Source organism: Mytilus galloprovincialis, chromosome 2 (genome assembly GCF_965363235.1).
Source record: "Mytilus galloprovincialis chromosome 2, xbMytGall1.hap1.1, whole genome shotgun sequence".
Taxonomy (NCBI): domain Eukaryota; kingdom Metazoa; phylum Mollusca; class Bivalvia; order Mytilida; family Mytilidae; genus Mytilus; species Mytilus galloprovincialis.
In genome coordinates this window covers 73,291,555-73,315,442 of record NC_134839.1, presented here as the reverse complement: position 1 = coordinate 73,315,442, position 23,888 = coordinate 73,291,555, and the positions used below count along the sequence as shown (strand labels likewise).

Genomic DNA, 23,888 nt, shown 5'->3' with positions numbered 1-23,888 from the left:
CGCGATTCTACGTTAGTTTAATGTGAATCTAACATACTTTTGATTTTTTAACCCTGCATATCACCATTCCCCATTTGAAAATATAATTGATTTGAATATACATCGAACGACTAATTTCTTCCTATGTGACGTTTATATTTTCTGACCTCAAACACGCGAAACAATGAATGTGTTTTTTAATTTGATAGATGTTTTTTTGTAAATGTTTCTCTTTTTTTGAGATTGTAACACAGTGATGACTGCTATAACCATATTTTGATTATTTTACCGATTATGTCTGTTTTGTGTACGCATCCTTGTAAATATAACGGAATTTGATGCGACTGTCATACAATAGTTCTACCTTTGAAAATGCCTGTACCAAGTTAGTTATATGACAGTTGTCCATTCGTTTGATGTTTTTATCATTTAAATTTGAATTTGCTATTTGCTTAGAGACTTTCCGTTTTGAATTTTTTCTCGGAGCTCGGTATTTTTGTGATTTTATTTTCTAACCATTCGGTCCCAGTATTTTAAATCTTTTTTATCGTTTATAGGTGGATTTAACATACGCAAATAAAATTAAAAAATAAGAAAGCAATTAATGAGGTTGTTAAGTGTGATTTAAGCTTTGTGTGCTTCGTTTTTTTGTTTTTGTTTTATCGTGATTTAGATACTTGAGGTACTAGTACGTCCTGTCATTACTGTATATATGCCTTATGGTGATTTTGCGATACATATAGCGTGGCTCTGTACTTATACATCCCGTTATTGTGATAGTGTTAAGAAAACTTGTTTGTTGTCTTTAATTTTCGCTATGTGCTTTGTCTATATGCCTTTGTATGTTTCTTGGTTATATATATATATGTCGTGGCTCTGTACTTATACATCCCGTATTTTGTGTATTCTTGCTTTTCATTATTGCTAATATGCTTGGTCTATATTCCATTTTGAGCCTTTGTTAACATATTTGTTTGTTTTGATTTAGTGATTTTAAATTTTAAGACAAGTGTGCCTTGGAATTTCATTGAATAAAATATAGGAAGGAAATTCAAGGAACCTGAACGCAGGCTAAGGGTGAATATGAACTTATTATCGTACTAACTCCAACAGATCCTAAAATAAGATAAAACATCAAGCAGTAACCTTGAAATTGTTGTTGACCAACTAGTTAGTACTGTATTTTGGTGATGTTGTTTTAAAAGGTACTTCAAGAAGATGACATATAACTAGAGTCTCTTTGTCAACAATGTTTTTGTTTTGTTTTAGTCACATATATGAAGTTGATTAATATTACAAATAGGATGGTGACGTTCCCTTGTCACCATCTTATGGTGTTTATATATCTCAACTTGTACGATTCGCTCGTGTATGTAACAATGTATTAGATTTTAGCGAGAGAAATTTATGTATTACTGAAAAATTATTACACCAGGGTTTTCGATATCACAAACTGGTCAAAACATTTACTAAATTTTATCACCGGTATAAGTAAGGACATAATTCGTAAATATAACTCAACATGCAGACATCTTATACGTTCAGGTATTTCACATCCAAAATTTTATGGAAATATTCTTTATAAAGCACAAAAATGTCAGTATTCTCCTCAGAAACTAACAAAACCTTTAAATAGACTTATTAAAAGGGGATATAGTTACGATACTGTTGTCAGGTCATTAAAGATTGCATATTTTGGCTTTAACATTGATTCACTGATAGGGTCTTTGCATCGGAACTAAACACATTTATTTCTTTTAAAAAAAAAAAAAAAAAAAAAAAAAAAAAACAGTTGTTGGCATGACACGGGTTATGTTCTTCTCATATATTTTATGATAGTATGATACTTAACCCCTAACGGGAGGGATTGTACCTGATATTCATATGATGAAGACATAATCTTTCAATCAGTTTAATTGAGGTCTGGAGCTGGCATGTCAGTTAACTGCTAGTAGTCTGTTGTTATTTATGTATTATTGTCATTTTATTTATTTTCTTTTGTTACATCTTTTGACATCAGACTCGGACTTCTCTTGAACTGAATTTTAATGTGCGTATTGTTATTGTTTTACTTTTCTACATTGGCTAGAGGTATAGGGGGAGGGTTGAGATCTCATAAACATGTTTAACCCCGCCGCAATTTTGCGCCTGTCCCAAGTCAGGAGCCTCTGGCCTTTGTTAGTCTTGTATGATTTTAAATTTTAGTTTCTTGTGTATAATTCAGAGTTTAGTATGACGTCCATTATCACTGTACTATTATGCATATTTTAGGGGCCAGCTGAAGGACACCTACGGGTGCGGGAATTCTCGCTACATTGAAGACCCATTGGTTGCCTTCGGCTGTTGTTTGCTCTATGGTCGGGTGGTTGTCGCTTTGACATATTCACCATTTCCTTTCTCAATTTTATTGTCCTAAAAAAAACCAGAAACCGTCTGAAATTTAGCATGACTTAATGATGCTAGTACCCGATATATGTGCATTGTATTGTCAAAAACTGCCCATATTTATGTGGCAAAATCATTCTTTTTTTTCAATAAATAACTAAAAGTTTACATTTTAACAGTTTTATAAAAACTGCTATATTTTGGGGTTAAAAAGGGGTTTTACTGAACCTACTCCTTTAAAAAAAAAGTTGTATAAATCTTAACAGATTAAACAAGCGAAACATATTCTAGGCACTGGAACATTGTTTCTAAATCAACATGTTTATCGGACACGTCAAACCGGTTGCTTTTAAGGCACTCATTCTAAGATTTCATGCAAGCTCTAAATAGAAGTTGTGCAAACATTTATATAACTGCAGGACTTTCGTTTTCGATTTCCGTGTCTGTTAATGAAATAAAGCTAGTACAGGACTTGAAGCAATTCTGATGAATTAAATCCTTTATCTGTAAGAAAAGAAGTTTTAACAATGTCTATTATGGTCCGCGTTATAGTGAATTCTGGTGGAGATTTATTTCCCCGAGGGTATCACCAGCCCAGTAGTCAGCACTTTTTTTTTGTGCTGACATGAATTATCATTGATATGGTTATATTTATAAATTAACTGTTTACAAAATTTTGAATTTTTGAAATACTAAGGCTTTTCTTCCTCAGGCATAGATTACCTTAGCTGGATTTGGCAAAACTTTTAGGAATTTTGGTCCTCAATGCTCTTCAAATTCGTACTTTATTTGGCCTTTTTAACTTTTTTGGATTCGAGCGTCACTGATGAGTCTTTTGTAGACGAAACGCAATAATTAAAAAAAAAAAACATATCGATACTGATTTATATGAAAATGAAAATAGATGTGGTATGATTACCGACGTGACAAACATCCATCAGAGTTTAAATGAAGTGGAAGCAATCAATTAAAGGAACTGGTACCGTAAGGTATTACAAATGTGAAAACTCCTACTGACTCCCTACTGTATAGTCGGCTATAAGTAGACCGATATGAAAATTGTGAAACAATTCAATCTAACTTATAATAAAACAATTTACGACATGAACCAACGCCAACTGCTGAACTATAGGATTCAGACTTTGGACATGCACAAAAACTGAGGTTTGGGTTTAACATGTCATTTGGTGTTCAAAACTCTCCATAACCTGGGACAGTGGTGTTAAGAGACAATATAAGAACAGATTGTTAAAATCAGTTGCAAAAGGCCATTGGTTACGAGGCAAACAAAAACACCCAATATACACATAGAACCGAAACAAGAATACTCTGTTGTTTCTTATTTCTTATTTATAACTGATGATGTAAATGTCCTTTGGTTTTTTGAGTCTTTGTTTACTCCTTGGTTTTGATTGTTATTGTCTTATTAGTACAAGGCCAATTACAACTAATAAAAAAAATCATTTTCTCAGACTATGGTATCAATCAGTACACAATCAAGTTTCTATTGGAAAACACTTGAATGTATCATCGTTTTCTACATATTGAATTATATTTTCAAATTTGAAGAACTTTTGGATACATCTTCGTATCCCACTTATACACCTACATTGTTCTCGAAATAGTTTTATATAATAAAAACTCCGTCCGTCTCCCCTTTGGCAGTACCATAAAAAGGGGGATTACTATTTTGAAACAATGAGTGAACAAAACTAACAGCCATAAAAATGTCAAAATATTAAGAGGTACAACGGTCAACATTAGGTTATTATCTAAATATTTTGAAAACGATCAAATATTTCAACAAAGAAAAACAAAACGACCTATAGACAGAGCACATACCCAAAAATGAAGGCCAAGTATACAAAGAAATGACTACAACGCAAAAACACCTTGATGGGATGTAAAAATACAGAGCCACGCCAAAAGGATAAAACAGTAAACGTTGATAATTTACGAAGACTAATAAAAGCGCACTTTTACACGTAATTAAGAGGTTTAACAACGTAAGTATTATTGAATCATCCGATGACATTTTTTCAGAAAAAGGACGAGACATTCTTTGACATAACCCCGTCTTTGATGTCCCGTTTTTTAATATGGCTTTTAGTAAAGAGAGAGCGCTTCAAATAGTCATATATATGTCTATACGGACGTCAGTCTATTCTAGTATCTTATATATATACTTACTTTTCAGTATTGCAATGTCCAGAAATAAATGGTCAAAGATAGATAGTTTGGTATATAAAGGCAACAGTAGTATACCGCTGTTCAAAACTTATAAATCCAGGGATTTAAAAGGTGGTTTACTTTCCAAAGAGTAAGAAAAGTAGGCAGCAGGTGATTCGTAAAGGGAAATGAGCTATTTATAAATATGGAAAGATGAAGTGGTATTCCTTTTTTTTCATGCATTTCTGTAGAAAAATCTGTAGAAAAAAACATTTGATATACAGCCTGGGTGGCCTGTTCAGAAATTTTTCTTTTTTAAATTTTTCTCTGTTATTTCCTGTGATCGAATTAAGTTCAATTTCCAAAATTTTAGTAGTTCTTACTTTTCCGTTTTCAGTGGCAAATTTATTTTTATTGCATGTACATGAATTTGATTTATTTCCTTTTGAACAGAAACTGTTAATTAACTTGTCATTTGGTGTCATGTAAAAACAGAAACGTTTGTCCTTATTTGGGTCAAAAATACAGCTGTTCTTTCATTTAAAAAAAGTCGTGGTGTTCTTTGATATATGATGAATACTAAAGTGGTATTTAAAAAAATTGTTGTTGCAATTTGAAAACAGATATAACATTGTATACAATTTTAGACAACTAATTATTTAGTGGTCAAATATTGAACAATGAATTTAACAGGACATATGTATAAAATATTCAAGGATCTCTAAGGTTGATGGATGTCATAACACCTGACTTCATTGGAAAATTTACAGAAACAGGTTACAGAAAGGCACCATATGTCCCAATAATAAGAGAAGGTATACATCATCTAGTATTAGATTTATTTTGATAGATAAAAACTTCTTAAAAAATGAAATACAAAATAAGTGCAAATTTGTTTTGATTCCTAAGGTGCATTGTTAACAAACTTGAAAATATCAATTACATAGTTTTATTTTGTCACTACACTTGCATATATAGAAATAAACAAAGTACTGAAGTACTGAACATGAGATCACCACAAGTTCTGGTAGATGGTCACAGGCACTTGTCTGAGAAAAAAAAATCATACCTCTAAACCTGAAAGTTAGTTAGGTTCAGGTACTTAGATATAATTTATTCTGACATGAGTTCATGTGTGGATGATGAACAAATTATAGTGATTTCAACCTCACAGTAACAATTGTTATTTTGTAGTGATATTATTTTCTTGTTTTCTGCAGAATCTTGTTTTTTGTTAAACCTCATAAAAGTATTTGAATAAGATTTATATATATAGCAAAATGATTCGTTCGCATGCCTTCAGATGAATTTTCAATATGTATGATTTGTTACTGATTTATATATTTCTCATGACAAAACATTTCCATATTAATAATATATGTTCTTAAAAAAATGATTTTATAAATATTTATTGATGAAGCTATTTTTATTAACTAAGTATGAAATGTTAATTTGCACTCAATGATGACCTGGTGTTTATATGATTTACACAAAGTGATTGGTGCTTAAAATTCCAAGGGCTGTGTTCAGATATTCTCCACCTAAATACCATGGAATGACCTGCAGTGTAACAGTTGATATACAAAAAAAATAAATCTTGCCATAATTTAGAGAGGAAAAGATGTCAGTATATTGTTTATTTCAAATAATAATTGTATATAAAAAAAAATTACCAATCTATAAGGCTTATTAGTTTTTTTGTAATTAATTAAAAATGTTAAGAATTTTGTTTTCTTAATGATGTCTTCTTTTATATATTGATAAGTATTACCAGCTATCACCACAGATGTTGTTCAGACTAACATCACTGTCAAAAGACACATTTTATCGGATATCACTCAAAAATACAGTAAGTATATTGGTATGAAATGTATTATAAATGCAATCACTTTATGGTTTAAATCTGATCTGTTCCCAAACAATTTTCAATTAAAAAATTAAAATTATGAAACATAGTTCTATTTCACTTTTTATCATGTCTATAAGTCACTTTAAACTATTTCTTTTTCAATGTAACATTGAACTTTATAAGAGGGGCCAATATTTTCCTTACCATTTTTTTCACTGTAGCATTGTCATATTTCTCATTTATGAAATGAAAACTAGCTCCATGTGATTGAAACTTCCATAGTTACAGTATCTTTGATTTCTATAATTTCAAAAAATAAATCAATAAATTGATGTAATTATTTTTTTTCATTAGTGATTAGCCCTTTGAGTACATACTTGAATCGTATCTATAATACGTCCTTCCTCACTGGTGGTAAGCGGATAGTCGCAACTTAAAGTTACGATCATCCGAAAATGGGATACAACTATGGGATAAATTTTTCTTTTCCGTTTTTCGTGCAGTGAAAGATTTATTTGAGCCAAACCGCTTGTCTCATACATACTAATTATGAGTGTGTTGTTATGGAAATCAAATTTGACACATAAAATAATTTCAATTTTTGTAAAATAGTCATTAAAAAATTCGAGCATGATGGTCGTAACTTTAAATTGTGATGGTCGTAATGTCAACTATAGTAGTTTGGATGATGGTCGTAACCGACACAAGATGGTCGTAACTTTGAAAGATGACCGTAACTCAAGTATTTAGACGAACTTTTATCAAATTATTTTAAAAGTACTGTGCACATAACCATGTTAATACACTCAGTTGATATATAAAGTTTACTACAAACAATGTTATTTAATTTGTTACTCTGATAATGGTATGCAGAAATTAAGTTAAAGAATTATCAAACATACATTTTTGATATATTCCAAACGACCATCATTTAGGAGTAACAGTGAAAACCAATCAACTCGCATTAAGCCAAATTGTATGTTAGGGTTGAGTATTAATATATATGTTTTACTATACGTTAAGGCATCAAATTGTTGAATACACGTGTATTCCCTCATATTTTCTTTTAGATTTTTTTTTTATTTACGACTTTTTATTACCTGCAATCATGTCGGCAGATGCCATTATTGAACGTACAATTTTGAACATTAATTGATCTTTAATTTTTAAGGAGCTATTGCAGTTTATACAAACTATTGGCTTTCAAATATTCGGCTTTTGGTCGTTCATGATTAATAAAAACCCACAAATGCCTGGTGTTTTTAACGTATTGTCTTTATTTTTTATCGATTGCATGACGATCTTGCGGTATATCATTGATATTTGATCAATGTATTGGTACGGAATAAAAACTTAAACCATGTTGTCGCATTGAACATTGTGTTAACCTAGAAAGTATGAATATTGTTGATATATATTTTACAATGTTACACGCGTTGAATTTAAGAGTAAGATCAAATATTAGTAGTTTGTAGCCAGGCTTGTAGCCAGGATATATTACAAGATAGACCTAAATGTACTGCGGCAACTATCACATACATATGCAGGTGTATAGTTTACAATGCTACACGCGTTGAATTTAAGAATAAAATCAAATATTAGAAGTTGTAGCCAGGATAATATAACAAGGTAGAACCAAATGTACTGCGGCAACTATCACATTCATATGCAGGTAGAAAATAATGTTTATATTGTATGAATGTACTCAGATTTAAAAGACCAGCACGCTGAGTTGAAGCAAAAAGTTCTATCGTTAAAATATTAATATTGGCTACAAGCTATGTATGAATATTGTTTACTGAAGTTCTTTTGCTGAAGTTAAAAAAATCACATTATCATCAGCATATAGTAAACAATGTAAATTTCTAACCCCTTTAATATTCGTTAGAAAGAAGTTTAAGGATCCATACCATGAAGGAATTTTTGACTCGTGTAGTAATTTTTATTCTAAATATGCCTCCTCTAGTAGTGGAAAGATGATCCCAAATTTTCAAGCCTGTGCCAGTATCTGATCATAGACTTTGCAATGTCAAAATGCAGAGGGAATCTACCGAGTTCAGAAAGAGTAGCAAAATGTGTTTCTCTTTTGGTAACACCAAGTAAATGTTTACAAAATTCAATGTGAAGTCTTTCTAAAAGATGCAATTAAAGTTATTGCTAAATATTTACAATGTTGAGCACAATCAATGAGTCTGTTATTAAAATAAAAATCATGTTTGATATGCCTGCCTGTCTTGTTAAATATAAGCACCTTGGTTTTAATGGGATTAATTTTCAAACACCAATCTTTACAATAGAATGAAATTCAAAACACTGTGACTGTGGCCATTGATTGACACATTAAATTCATCCATTGACTGGGACAATTTACGTGAACGTTTGTCTGTAACGACCACTGTTCACGACGTACCTACGATACACATTTAAACTGTGGGGTCACCAAAAGTTTCTTAACGCCTTTAATTATAAAATAATTCGAAAAATTAATCAGGAATAACCTGTATGTTTGATTTATATAATTAGTATAAATCAAAACATCGTGTTATTTCTGATTAATTTTTCAAATTACTTTATTAAGGTGTTGTGAATCTTTGGTGACCCCATAGTTTAAGTGTCTTTAAAAAGTACATAGTGAGCAGTGGTCGTTACATACAAACGTTCACCTAAATTGTCCCAGCCAATGGATGAATTTAATGTGTCAATCAATAGCCACAGCCACACTGTTTTGAATTTCATTCTAAATACTTAATCCATCAACTTTACTCTGAAGTCCTTCTGCTGAAGTTAAAAAAAATGACAATATCATCAGCATACATAGTAAAGAATGGACTGGTCGTGAATTAACAACAGCTGGATCAGGGGAACTTTTAAAACAATCAGGAAGTTCATTTATGAAAATTTAAAACAAATTTGGACACAAATTGTCTCCCTGTTTTACTCCAACTTTAGTTTTAAAGAGATCTGTTACCATATTCATCAACTATATCCCTGTTACTCCAACTTTAGTTCTAAAGAGATCTGTTACCATAATTTTTAACTATATCCAATTGCTTAAGTTTTATCCCTGGGAGAATGACAACTTATCAAAAGCCTTCTGGAAATGAACAAAGCAGGCAAACACTCTACCTACTTTTGTATTACAAAACTTAGAATGGTAATAGTTTTTAGAATGAACATATGGTCAGATGATCGTGTTTTTTTTTGTTAACCCAATTTTGCTATCATCAATGATATGGTATTTATTTTATAATTTACAAAGATGTGTATCAAGTATCTTATTAAAAAGCTTCCCCAATGAATCAGTTATTGTAATTATTCGAAGGTTATTATGATCGGATGCATCTTTCCCTTTATGAATTGGGAATAAAAACCTGTGGTGCAGGGTTCATGGTATTTTCCATAAGAAAGACAAAGATGTATAGCGGATAGCATGGTACCAATAGGCGTATTCAGAATGTTCTAAAACCACGGGTAATAATTATACCTGAACTTCGACATTGCACTTTATAATTAGCTTGACTAAAAAATGACAATACGACTTCTCAAAATCCAGGCTAAGAATAAGGCGTATGTTCTTTAATTCGAGTACGGACCTGCGAATTCGCGGGTATGGTCAAGTCTCGATAACGACCCCCATAACATTATTTTGATTCCTTACTTATGCTCTTTCGACTTAAAGTATCAATTTTAAGTTGTAGATTTTTCTTTTAAATTCGACCGAATAGGTACATAATAGTTTTTTAAAAGTTTATCTTTTCAATAGATGCAAAATATATAAGGAGAATAAATCAGGATACTGTTATTTCAAGTGATGTCAAATTTGTTAAAAACGCCTTTTCTTAATTAAGAATGATCATAACCCGAGCTGTGTTTCTTGTTTTAAAATGAATTCTCCGCTTTTGAGAAATTTATATTGTTGTTGAATTTAACCGCTTATAACTATTTGCCTCTTGGTTAATTTTATACATTATATTTAAGTAACAGTGACTGGTTATTTAATTTTGTATTGTTTTTGTTCTAGATTCGTTGCAATTTTCTTCCCTTTCGCACTTTATATGTACCCCTCTCTTCACCCCTTTTAGTTTTTATCATTTGGTGAAATCAATTTCACAAAAATATAATATAATATATTCATATAATAAAAGACACGTTTAAAACTCTTGACTTGTCTTATTCGGTCCTATCTAATAAAGAGTTACGACCATCACAATTTTAAGTTACGACCATCCTGAACATTTTTGTTGTTTTAGTTACGACCATCATATTCGAAATATTAAATGACTATTTTACGAAAATTGGAATGTTTTTATGTATCAAATTTTGTTTCAATATCAACGCACTAACGATTAGTATGTATGAGACAGGCGGTTTGGCTCAAATAAATCTTTTACTGCACGAAAATCGGATAAGAAAAATTTATCCCTAGAGTTGTCTCCCATTTTCGGATGGTCGTAACTTTAAGTTACGACCATCCGCTTAACACCAGTGCTTCCTCAGAAGATCAAATACCTTTATATTATGAGAATCAAATTCAGAATATTTTTTCTCGATTCACCTATAAAAGGAACTCTCAAACCGAAAAGTCTTGAAAGGTCTTATGTATAAATACGTAGAGGGTTTAGCAGCTATACGACCAAAAAAGTAAAACAACAAATATCCCGAACTCCAATGAAAATTCATAACGAACTTAATCAAATGGCAAAATCTAAACTCAAACACATCAAATGAATAGATAACAACTGTCATATTTATGAGACTTGGGTATACAAATATTCATCTAATGTCATCTTTACCTGATGGAATCATCTTAGTTATTTCTAAATCTATCAGTGGGGAGTTTAACCTGAAGTAAAAATATGTAATGAATCATGTCAGTCGCAAAGCAGACTACTAATCTGATGATACTCTCTTGGATAAACAGTCCACTAGCAGTGAGTGTATAGTACATGTAATTATTCTAAAGGGAATATTTTTAACATGTGTCAATGCTACATTTCTAAGAAAAAAATCACTGTTTTCATTTGACAAGTATCAGATGACAAATCGTCAATGTTTGAAGAATTATTTCTCAGTAGGGAATTATACAACGTGTTTAAAGATAATACGCCAATGTCCTAACATTGGTGTTTTTGTTCATCTTTGTATCGCTTATTAATATGGAAGGCTGAAAAGCGTTAGGGATTGTTTTTCCAATTCAGCATAAAATATAAGTAGGAAACATAATCATTAAACTATATTTAAAGTTAAGACGTAGAATTGTTAGTCTGATGTTAATTTGACTTTACTTTTAGAAGAACAGCACTGAAAAATGTTGTGTTTGCAATATCAGTTGTTCATACAATTTGTCTCTTTTAATGTAAGAATCGTCACCAAATGGCAGTAATTATCCCACCATGAAGTCATCAACATTAGTTGGGCCAACATTAAAAATATCTTTGTTTCCCCTCTCCCGACTGAGGTTTTCAGGGTATGGGTAGTTAGGTAGGCATATTATTTTATTTTATTCCTTGATATGATTTTCTATATTAAATTTGTACAAAATAGTAGATATATTTTATAGCATGATTCAGACCATTTTTCTCAAATATGTTATCCTTTTATACAGGAGAATAGGCCAATAAAGACCAAGCAAATCAAGATGCACTCTGACAGTGGGTTGAAAGATGCTTCATTTTTTATAATTTATTTAGAGATACCACTTCATGGATTTTTTTTGCTGCAGATTAAATTTATATTGGATTGTATCATTAAGTTTCAGAGAACTTTTATCTTATATGAAGGCATGTTTTCCATTACAGATTTATATATCAGTGACTATTTTGTAAATCATGTTTTACCATGTTTACTATAAATTCTCAATATTAAAAGTTAATATATAAAAATATGCCATATTCTAAAATATATAATTTTATTGAACACGTTGAGATATGAACACACAACATTACTAGACATATTCTCAAGTGACTAATATCTAACAGGATACTTCCTTGAACTTCAAAATAAAGGATATTAAAACCATATTTCAAAACATTTCAAAATGTTTAAAATCTTCAATAAGATCAAATTCAGAATAAATTTTAGGTAGAAGTTCATAGTTTTCAAGGTTGAAAGGGTCACTTAATGGGGTTTCTTCTTGGTATGTCTTTTTTCATTTGAGTACAGTCTACACAAACTGGAAGTACAACGTTTGCACAAGTCTTGATCTTTTTGGGCTCCAGATGCCCCACAGTGTGCACAAATATTCTGTCTGCCTAGTGTAGAAGCATAGAAAGAGTATTCCACTGGTGTTTCACATGTTATTTGGAGTCTGACAGTGACAGTACCTTCTAAAGCATCACCTGCAATGTCAAAAAGATTCAATGTATTGAATATTCAAATTATTTAGTGCAGACTAATAAAATTCTGAAATGGTTTTCAATATCTGATGTTTGTATAAAGAGAATTTACAACTAGTAATTTATACTACTAGGAGTTGCTCAAACCTCCAATGTACGAAGTATGAGCTGAGGGTCTTTATATGGAATATACACCTTGTATTCAATACCTAACACCTTGTATTCAATACCTTGCTTTTGTTTTTCCTCGTTAGCCATTATGCCTTCTCTTTATACCGATGTAGGTTTGAAATTATGGCTGGTTTTTAATAATTAATTTGGGTTTTGTCAACATGCAACAAATTTGATAATAAGAAAGTCACTATACATAAATATAAGATTATGTGGTATGAATGTTAATGACAGACACGGATCCTTTGCTCACTACGAATAGCAAGCTATAAAGGGCCCCAAAAACTACAGGTGTACAACCATTTAAACGGAAAAAATGTATGTCTGGAATTTCCTTTTACTAAATATGTCTACGGCTAATTTCACAGTAAAATCGTTTCGTTTCTCCAATGATTATCTTTGAATGTCTACTGTTCTCACAATCAATAAGCATTCACAGTATGGACAGGAACTTGAGAAAGGTTAAAAAAAGAAGCGCATTGTCTTGCAAATGTCTAAAAAAAAATTAATAACCACAGACTCACTTCAGTGAGTTGATGCGATTTATATATAGTTCTTCGTTAATCTTATGTTTCCATATAAGTTTTTTTTTATTATATATGAAATTTCATTTTTGAAATATGTTTAGATTTCAGTTTTTGCAAACTGTTTTTCTTCAAACATAAGAGCTGTTTATCTTTTATAGTGAGAACTTTATTTGACTAATGTCTCTGAAGAACAAATGTGCTGTCCTCAGGTCTTCGTTACAAATTTCAAAATCAAAAGTGTAACAATTCTTACCGATTGGGTTTATATTATTTCTAGAAAATCATAAACTTATATCAAACTATGAAGTGTGTGTGGCTATGCTGCTCATATATGCCAGCGTGACAAACCTATTCTCAGTAACAAAGCTCAGACTTGTAGACTGCATTTGTAAAACTACGTTCTACATTAAATGGTTTTATGAATAATTGAACAGGTAATTCAAATTTAAGAAAAAAAGTTGTATATATAAGAATATAATAAGCGAAACTGTTCTAGGCACTGGAACATTGTTTCTAAATCAACATGTTTATCGGACACGTCAAACCGGTTGCTTTCAAGGCACTCATTTTAAGATTTCATGCAAGCTCTAAATAGAAGTTATGCAAACATTTATATTACTGCAGGACTTTCGTGTTCGATTTCCGTGTCTGTTAATGAAATAAAAGCTAGTACAGGACTTGAAGCAATTCTGATGAATTATATCCTTTATCTGTAAGAAAAGAAGCTTTAACAATGTCTAATATGGTCCGCGTTATAGTGACTTATATGACAATGGTAAACAATGTATAAAATTATTATATAATAGACAACTTGAATTTTTCATAACCTTTATATTTTGTTAATTTAAAAAGTAACATTAACTTTCTTTAACACTATTAGCACATAAGTCAAAATTACTTTGAAATTTCATGCTTGTTATTATTGAAGAAACCGAAAGAGCTGAACTGAACTTTTAATAAAAAAAAAAGTTTAATAATTTAAAAAAAAAACACATATCGATACTGATTTATATGAAAATGAAAAATAGATGTGGTATGATTGCCGACGTGACAAACATCAGCCAGATTTTAAATGAAGTGGAAGCAATCAATTAAAGGAACTGGTACCGTAAGGCATTACAAATGTGAAAACTCCTACTGATCCCTACTGTATAGTCGGCTATAAGTAGACTAATATGAAAATGGTGAAACAATTCAATCTAACTTATAATAAAACAATGTACGAAAAGCAAATATAGCAGACATGAACCATCGCCAACTTCTGAACTATGGGATTCAGACTTTGGACATGCACAAAAACAATGAGGTTGGGGTTTAACATGTCATTTAGTGTTCAAAACTCTCCATAACCTGGGACAGTGGTGTTACGACACAATATAAGAACAAATTGTTAAAATCAGTTGCAATATGCCATTGGTTACGAGGGATACAAAAACACCCAATATACACATAGAATCGAAACAAGAATACTCAGTTGTTTCTTATTTATTATTTATAACTGTTGATGTAAATGTCCTGTTGTTTTTTGAGTCTTTGTTTACTCCTTGGTTTTGATTGTTATTGTCTTATTAGTACAAAGCCAATTACAACTAATAAAAAAATCATTTTCTCAGACTATGGTATCAATCAGTACACAATCAGTTAGTTCGTTCTTAAAGTTTCTATTGGAAAACACTTGAATGTATCATCGTTTCTACATATTGAATTATATTTTCAAATTTGAAGAACTTTTGGATACATCTTCGTCTCCCACTTATACACCTACATTGTTCTCGAAATAGTTTTATACAATAAAAACTCCGTCCGTCTCCCCTTTGGTCTTACCATAAAAAGGGGGGTTGCTATTTTGAAATAATGTGTGAACAAAACAAACAGCCATAAAAATGTCAAAATATTAAGAGGTACAACGGTCAACATTAGGTTATTATCTTAATCATTTTGAAAACTATCAAATATTTCAACAAAGAAAAGCAAAATGACCTATAGACAAAGCACACACCCAAAAAATGAAGGCCAAGAATACAAAGAAATGACTACAATGCAACAACACCTTGATTGGATGCAAAAATACAGAGCCACGCGAAAAGGATAAAACAGTAAAGGTTGATAATTTACAAAGACTAATAAAAGCGCATTTTTACACGTAATTAAGAGGTTAAACAACGTAAGTATTATTGAATCTTCCGATGACAATTTTCAGAAAAAGGACGAGACGTGCCTTGACATACCTCCGTCTTTGATGTCCCGTTTTTTTATATGGGTTTTACTAAAGAGAGAGCTGTTCAAATAATCATATATATTTCTATACGGACGTCAGTCTATTCTAGTATCTTTAGATTGATCGATGTAATTATTATTTTTTTCATTAGTGATTCGATGCTCGTGTATTCATGTGTACTTGTCAATTGTCATTTGAGTACATACATGAATCGTATCTATAATACGTTCTTCCTCGGAAGATAAAATACCTTTATATTATGCAAATCAAATTCAGAATATTTTTCTCGATTCACCTATAAAAGGAAATCTCAAACCGAAAAATCTTGAAAGGTCTTGCGTATAAATACGTAGAGGGTTTAGCAGCTATGTGACCAAAAAAGTAAATTTTAATTATGAACTACGCGTCGCCAGGTAAACTAAATTTGCGACAATAAAACTACCGATGGACGTCCTTAAAGCTTCAAATGCAATACAGTTATCTCTTAATATACCGAACTCCAATGAAAATTCATAACAAACTTAATCAAATGGCAAAATCAAAATTCAAACATCAAATGAATAGATAACAACTGTCATATGTCTGACTTGGGACAGGTACAAAATGTATACAAATATTGATCTAATGTCATCTTTACCTGATGGAATCATCTGAGTTATTTCTAAATCTATCAGTGGGGAGTTTATGCTGAAGTAAAAATATGTAATGAATCGATTGTCAGTCGCAAAGCAGACTACTAAGCTGATGATAATCTCTTGGATAAACAGTTCACTAGCAGTGAGTGTATAGTATATGTAATTATTCAAAAGGGAATATTTTTAACATGTTTTAATGCTACATTTCAAAGGAAAAAAATCAGTTTTCATTTGACAAGTATCAGATGACAAATCGTTAATATTTGAAGAATTATTTCTCAGTAGGAATGATACAACGGGTTTAAAGATAATACGCCAATGTCCTTGGTGTTTTTGTTCAGCTTCGTATCGCTTATTAATATGGAAGCCTGAAAGCGTTAGGGATTTTTTTTTTTCAATTCAGCATAAAATATAAGTAGAAAACATAACCATTAAACTATATTTAAAGTTAAGACGTAGAAATGTTAGTCTGGTGTTAAATTGACTTTACTTTTATAAGAACAGCACTGAAAAATAGGAATAGAAACCACAAGCCCTTGAATGTGTTTGTCAAATTCAATTTATTTTAATATTGCACTTAAGTGTCTGTCTCAACAAACTGACATTTCCTGACCGACCTTTTCTGTCGTTGTTATACATATGAGTTCCATCAGAATTTTAAAAAGGAAAAACAAAGAAGATAAAAGGAAGATAGTTATAATTCATAACCAGGTATCTTGATGATTTTCTTTCTAATAACAATACAAGTTTTTCTGAGGGCTTTCCTTGCCTTCAAATGTGGAGGCCTTTGCAAATATTTTATCAATTGCTTGATGTCATGATGTTCAAAATAGTAATCCTCGTATTCCTCTAGATCTGAACTGCCCTCAAATTTGATCTCATCTGACGATTCCTCAGTTCTTTCCTTATATTAGAACTTTCATCAGAACTGTTCACAGATTAATATAATCCCCTAAACAGGGAATCTATGATAAATGAATGCCCTCGCCGTTGCAGCAATATATCAACTTCACACGCAAATAGAAATATCTCTAAAATATCATCGGTGTTGGGACAAAAACTAATGCGCGCCAGTTTTGTCAAATAACGTCTACTTCACAAAGCAAAGAATACAACGGAGTCTTGATATTCTAGGTGCTTGGGTTGTAATACAAACAGTTTCTCATTATTTTTCCTTTGGAGACATGGTTTCCTTGGTCGTATGACTGTTTACGCGTCTCGGTACATGTAGTAATAACAGGGTATTTTTTCAATTATAGAAACCCTTAAGTATTAGATATCACAAAATGCAAATGGAATTTACATATCTTCTAAAAAATCAAAAATTGCCCTTGATTTGTTAGGGAAAAAAAGGAAGGTGGTTTCTGCCGAAATTATATTATTTAATAATATATATACTGTAAAAAATGGTAAAACCTTTAAGTATTATACATCACTGGAAAGCTCTCACAAACTGCAATAAACTAGATGAAGTCCCATTTACACATATTCTACCAAACAAGAGAAATTGCCCCTGATTTGTTAGGTAGAAAAGGGGAAGGTTTTTGTCGAAATTTTATTATTTTAATAATTGTGTCATAATGGTAAAAAAAAATATATGGTATTATGTATCTATAAAAAGGCATTAAAAAGCAATTAAATGATGATAACTACATCTCCACAGCCCCAAAACTATAATAATGGGATTTTTTCTTCTTCAACCGAATAGTGAAATAAAATTTGACAAGAAACGTTGGGTATATGACTATAACAGGTCATAAGATAACAAGACTTCAAAAGTAGTCAACACAAAATACAAACCTTCAAACTTAAACCAACATATCTCCAGCTTTACAATCTTGCATCAGTTTATATTAGTAGAGTGTACTTCACGTTGAAGCGTGGGGAAAATCCAGGAACCTGTATCAAAGTAAAAATACTTTTCTAAGTATAACTATAATATTATGTACTTCTATTCCAATAGTATTGATATTTACTTTATATTATTAATAATACTAGAACACACCCGCGAAATCGCGGGCATCAATAGCGTGGTTGAAAGTTTGTAAAGTGTTGTAGGATGATTTTTTGTAAAAAGATTAATGACTGGAGAAATTCAGGAAAGGTAATAAAAGGTATAACTTATAGTATAAGTACTTGGGGACAGGACAATTGTTTTTCAACCCCTTCTCCTTTTTTCCCAAAATTTCCAATTTTTTGTTTTCTATTTATTTCAATATGAACATGCGTTTAGTATGTTATGAACATAAATTACTATAAATAAAGTGTGTTTGCTTTTTACTTTCAATTCTCAATAAACTAATCAATCCACGGCGGTCATTGATATATTATATAGACCCTCTCTATTTAATTTACTTAGTGACCCGATGAATTTTTGTAAAAGATTTTATGACTGAAGAATTTCAGAAAAGGTATCCAAGGTTGTAGGTACTTTGGGACATGACAATTATTTTTCTAGCCCGGCTCATAATTTTCAGTTAACTAATCAATCCACGGCGGTCATTTATATATTATTTAGTCCCTCTCTATTTAATTTACTTAGTGACCCGATGAATTTTTGTAAAAGATTTTATGACTGAAGAATTTCAGAAAAGGTATCAAAAGTTGTAGGTACTTTGGGACATGACAATTGTTTTTCTAGCCAGGCTCCTATTTTTTTTCCCTCCAAAACTCATATAATTTTTTTTTCTATTGATTTCAATAATGTTAGCGTTTATCTGTATATTATGAACATACATTACTATAAATAAAGTGTATTTGCTTTTTACTATCAACTCTCAATTTACTAATCTACCCACGGCGGTCATTGACATATTATATAGACCCTCTCTATTTAATAAACCAAGTGACCGCCGTGGATAGTAAACTTGAAAATGATAGCAGATAGTAAATACACGTCATTCATAGTCTTTGGTATGTACAGAGTACAGAAAAAACGCAAACCGGATGTCTAGTCTGACTTATAATTTCGTCCAATGACGGAAAAATATCCGGACGCAGTTTTTTTCGTTTTTCTTCCAAAATAACCCAAACTGATTAACCATAAGAATGGATGACAAATGCGACAATATATGGTACCTATAGGACACAGAGGCATGATGATTAATTTATTGTGGAAGGAAGAGAAGCGACACACAAAATGAGGTCTTCTCGTTTAATAGTATAGATTAATTTTTGCAATTACTATTTTAAAGAATGTTGATATTTTTATGCTTAAAAAACTGAATATTTACTTGATGTTAATGTTGGAACAAATGCATTAAAAAAAAGTAAACAAATTGTTCAAAGAAGGTTCTTGGTGTGTTTTTTGCCATTGTATAAACAAAAACAGCAAATTCAGGAATATCAGTGTTTTGGATCTGTGTGAGAACTGATTTCTCCCAAAATTATTAAAAGCAAATTTCTCTTTCCATCCATACGTGTCTCGCATAGAAAGAATTTGTGAAATTTTTTAAATAAGTCCAAGAACACAGCACAAACAAAACAAAATTGACTCAAAAGCAATGAAAAAAGTTTTAAAAGCAAGACTTTCATCATACCAATGAAATAAAACTAAAGTAACAATTTATGCTGGCTAACAAGGGATGCTGAACACAACTGTCAATAAACAGGAACACAACTTTGCTTTCATTGACCATCTGTGAGATTACATGTCAAACATACCACTTCCTTTCATTCATTATTTTTGTGCCTGATGTTTTTACCAACCAGTAAAATTCTGTCTCATTTAATGTTTCTGCATTCCTTAAACGGAATGATTCGTGAATAAGTTTCACTTTTCAGTCAATTTCTGCATTGTTAAATCTTTTCTCTTGTTATCAACAACTTTTGAAAAGTTGAATAGGTTTTAGCTAGCCGTAGACTGCTGAAGAATATTTTTCCTAAATCGAAGTTGTGACTTTAGAGCATCAATCTTTTACTTAGGACTCATAAGTTCAACATAGCTTAAACAGTTTGCCATAGTCCTCAAAAGAGTATATCGTTGGTTTGTAGCAGGTTTTTCTTGTTCATTTTCCTGTCTAGCAGCTTGAGCTTTCTGAAGCCTGTCTTGCACAACAGCCTCTTTCATTCTTACTATTTCATCGTTACGATTCACTAACTTTGTTGTGTTTTGCAATTCTGTTTTTTACTTCTATTTGTTCCTGGCTTGGTTGTTCGTTTTTACCTGCTGGTAAATGATCATGGAACATTTTTTTAACTAGCTTTGCAATTCCAGGAAGAACAATATTAAAAATTGTACATGCTTCATCGTCATGCTGTGTTGGCAATATCAGTAGTTCATACAATTTGGCTCTTTTAATGTAAGAATCGTCAACAAATGGCAGCAATTATCCCACCATGAAGTCATCAACACTAGTTGCTGCATCAGACAAGAAGTTTGTAAGCTGCAGATAATGTCTTTTCATATTCATAATGTGTACTTCTTTTTTTTAATTAAGTTCTAAGGAGGTGATTATATGTTTTAAATTTCAATTAAGCTTTGTCTATTGCTACCCCTCTCTCAAGTAAACAAGTGGCTACCTCTTTTAGTGATTTGTCTATTAACATTAATACAATATCAGAAATCTTCAGTCGCATTTTTGCCTTCTTTCTACTGAACCTAAAACGATACGTGTTTTGGATTCTTTGTTTTTCCTGTGATACAGTAAGTTCCCCTGCATGTATAAATATCACTTGAGAACACCTGTCTTATACCTGTTAAAGTAGTTTGTGTACTCTGTAAATTTGTGCGTCAATGCATAAAGAACATAAACTGTTTTAGTCGGAAATGACAGCTAATCCCCTCCTATGTACATGTGTTCAATTAATAATGATGGTACTAATGATGGAGATAAAGACAAAAAATAAAGAGTCATGACCAAAGCTTACAATTATTGCTAGTTGTTAAATTTGAACAATAAATAATTCAAAATATCTTTAATTAGTTTCCGTTTACAGACTTGCTTCTTCAAAATGCGAGGGCTTGGAGGAGGTTTGCTGTCCTCTGAATCATCAGTAATAGTCACAGGAGTAGGTTTCTATAAGATATGATTGAAATTTGAAAAATCTTTTATTGAATCATTATTTATATTTCACAGTTTCAGTTAGTTATTTGCTTACACTACAAACCGTTAAAGTCTGAAATGGCCTATATCTGTACTCGACTGTACTGATTTTTACTCGACCAGTCTGAATTGGTCTGACTTTTACTTGACATTACTCGATCCCAGTCTGAACCATACTCGACTGTACTGAATCGTACTTGACCATTATCTTTGCCGTTGAAAATAGTCTGAACTATTACTCGACCAGTCTGAAACAGTCTTAACCCATTCTTGATTTGTACTCGACCTATTTTTCCGGTCTAAACCATACTTAAACAAAGGTCTGAACAATACTCGACCAGTCTGAACCATACTAGACCAAATCAGCTCTACTTTTTTAACTGTTAAAATAAATTTCTTTTTTAACTGTTAAAATAAATTTCTTTTTAACTGACATATATAACAACAGCCAACAAAATTTATAAATTGTTTACCTTATATTAGGAATATATCTATTATTATATAATTTACTAATATGATAAAAAAAAAATAATATATTATATATAATTTATATCAAAAAGGGATAAAATTAAATAAATAAATAAAATTGTTTTTCTGAGTAGTGGTAAAATATAAAGTATATAACCTCTGCATGGGGCAAACTCATAAATAAGATCACACCTGGTCAGAGGTATTAAATTCTAAATAACATGTATTCAAAATTGCAACATCCTGTTTAACTTAAAAAACAAGGCCTTTCGAATATATACAAGATAAGTAATACACGAATTTAAGAAAATAGGGCTTTCTTTTTACCTACAGGTAAAACACACATGTACTGAGGCAATTAGACCATATTAAATTGCTTAATGAATGCCATGTCTTTAATTTGACAAAAAAAAACTTAAATCAATTGAAATAAATTTTTACTCTTACTTTGGAACACATTTCCTTTTTTAAAAAGGTTATCAAGGATCGATATTGAAATTCTATTATCATGATTATAATAAATTATTGGTTTAATAAAACAAAACAATTGAGGTCTCATTTTTTTTTAATATATTAAGTTGTTTTATATACTATTTTATATAAATATTAATAAAAAAAAACATTCACTGCATTATTAACTAAAGTCAACTGACAACATAAATCTATACTAGGCTTAAGTTAATGGTGAAAATAGTACAGTTAGCATAAAATACTTCAGAAATATTCATAAAATTTTAAATAATATTGAAAATATTAGTCACAATTCATTGTTTAGATTATTTGATCAGCTTGTTTTATTTGTATTTTAAGGTTGATATATATTATTATGTAAGTGTTGATTAATATTGTGTTGAAATTATATTATGATTGATTATTGTGAAATTTTAATTTCAATACTATATTGAATACATTTTTAATATCAAGTTGTTCAAATTTTATTTTTATTAAAAAATATTTCCTAAATTGATAAAATTCAGTTGATAAGATACAAAGAATAGGTCTAGGTTGGTTAAGACTTGGTCGAGTTTAGTTCAGGCTAGGTCGAGTATGGTTCAGACTAGGTCGAGGACGGTTCAGACTAGGTCGATTATGGTTCAGACTAGGACGAGCATGGTTCAGACTCGTATAAAATGGTTAAGAACTGGTCAAGTACAAATTCAGACTGTTAAGTATGGTTCAGACTACAGTCGAGTATTATCAAGTAAATTTCAGACCAATTCAGACTGGTCGAGTAAAAATCAGTACAGTTAAGTACAGATATAGGCCATTTCAGACTTTTACTGGTTTGTAGTGTTAACGCAATGCTATGAATTACAGTAGCTTAAATTAAATTTAAATATATAACTATGAAAATTGTACATGTTATACATATATAGTCTCGAAAATAATGTATAAATCTATTTTTACTGAAGATATAAATTATTGATTCATAAGGTGTTATACTTTAAAACAAATTCTTTTTGTACAAGAAATTGGTTAGGGCCAGGTAACTCTATATAAACAGTATGGTTTTTAAGGTTTTGAGATAATAAATGCATTCATTTACCAGATTATGACCTTCTTTTAACCTTTTAATTTTCTTTGGCGATGGTGTTGGTGGTACAATGTCTGTAACGAAGGTTTATGAACCGCTACTAACGTCTTCTTTAATTGTATCTTGCTGACTGAAAAATCATGAAATTGATAAATATTTGCTAATTTTGAAACGTACAATGCACGATTTTTTTTTATAAGCGACAATTTTTTGTCTTTTGGTGCAACAAAAAATGATGCACAGACCAACATGTTAATTAGGCAGACTAATTGGTAGTGGGAAACAAAACTGTAAGCCAGCCAGCCAGAGTGATTCCTTTATATCCGTGCACATTGTCTGTGAAGGTATATAAACATATTCATCAGAATATACAACCATTAATGAAGTATATTTATAAGCACCATCCTATATTCTGGCCATTATGGGTATGCATTACTACATTATACTAATTAATGTGAAATATAAATCACACTCCTTAATTATTTGAAATTTAAAAGCTTATATCATTAACATCATTTTCTGATTAAGGATTGTCATACCATGATCGGAATCTCGACATGTAAGGAAATGGTA

At 30.9% G+C, this 23,888-nt stretch overlaps 1 protein-coding gene across 1 annotated transcript in view; it reads right to left on the bottom strand.

Moving 5' to 3' along the window:
* Nucleotides 1-12,297: 12,297 nt before the first annotated feature.
* Nucleotides 12,298-23,888, bottom strand: part of LOC143064351 (organic cation transporter protein-like) — a 79,944-nt gene continuing 68,353 nt past the window's right edge. The window contains exons 13-15 of the transcript XR_012975228.1: nucleotides 23,328-23,445; nucleotides 18,069-18,167; nucleotides 12,298-12,720 (exon numbers count right to left, since the gene is read on the bottom strand). The gene's annotated coding sequence lies outside the window, so the exon portion shown is untranslated. The remainder of the gene's footprint in view (nucleotides 12,721-18,068; nucleotides 18,168-23,327; nucleotides 23,446-23,888) is intronic.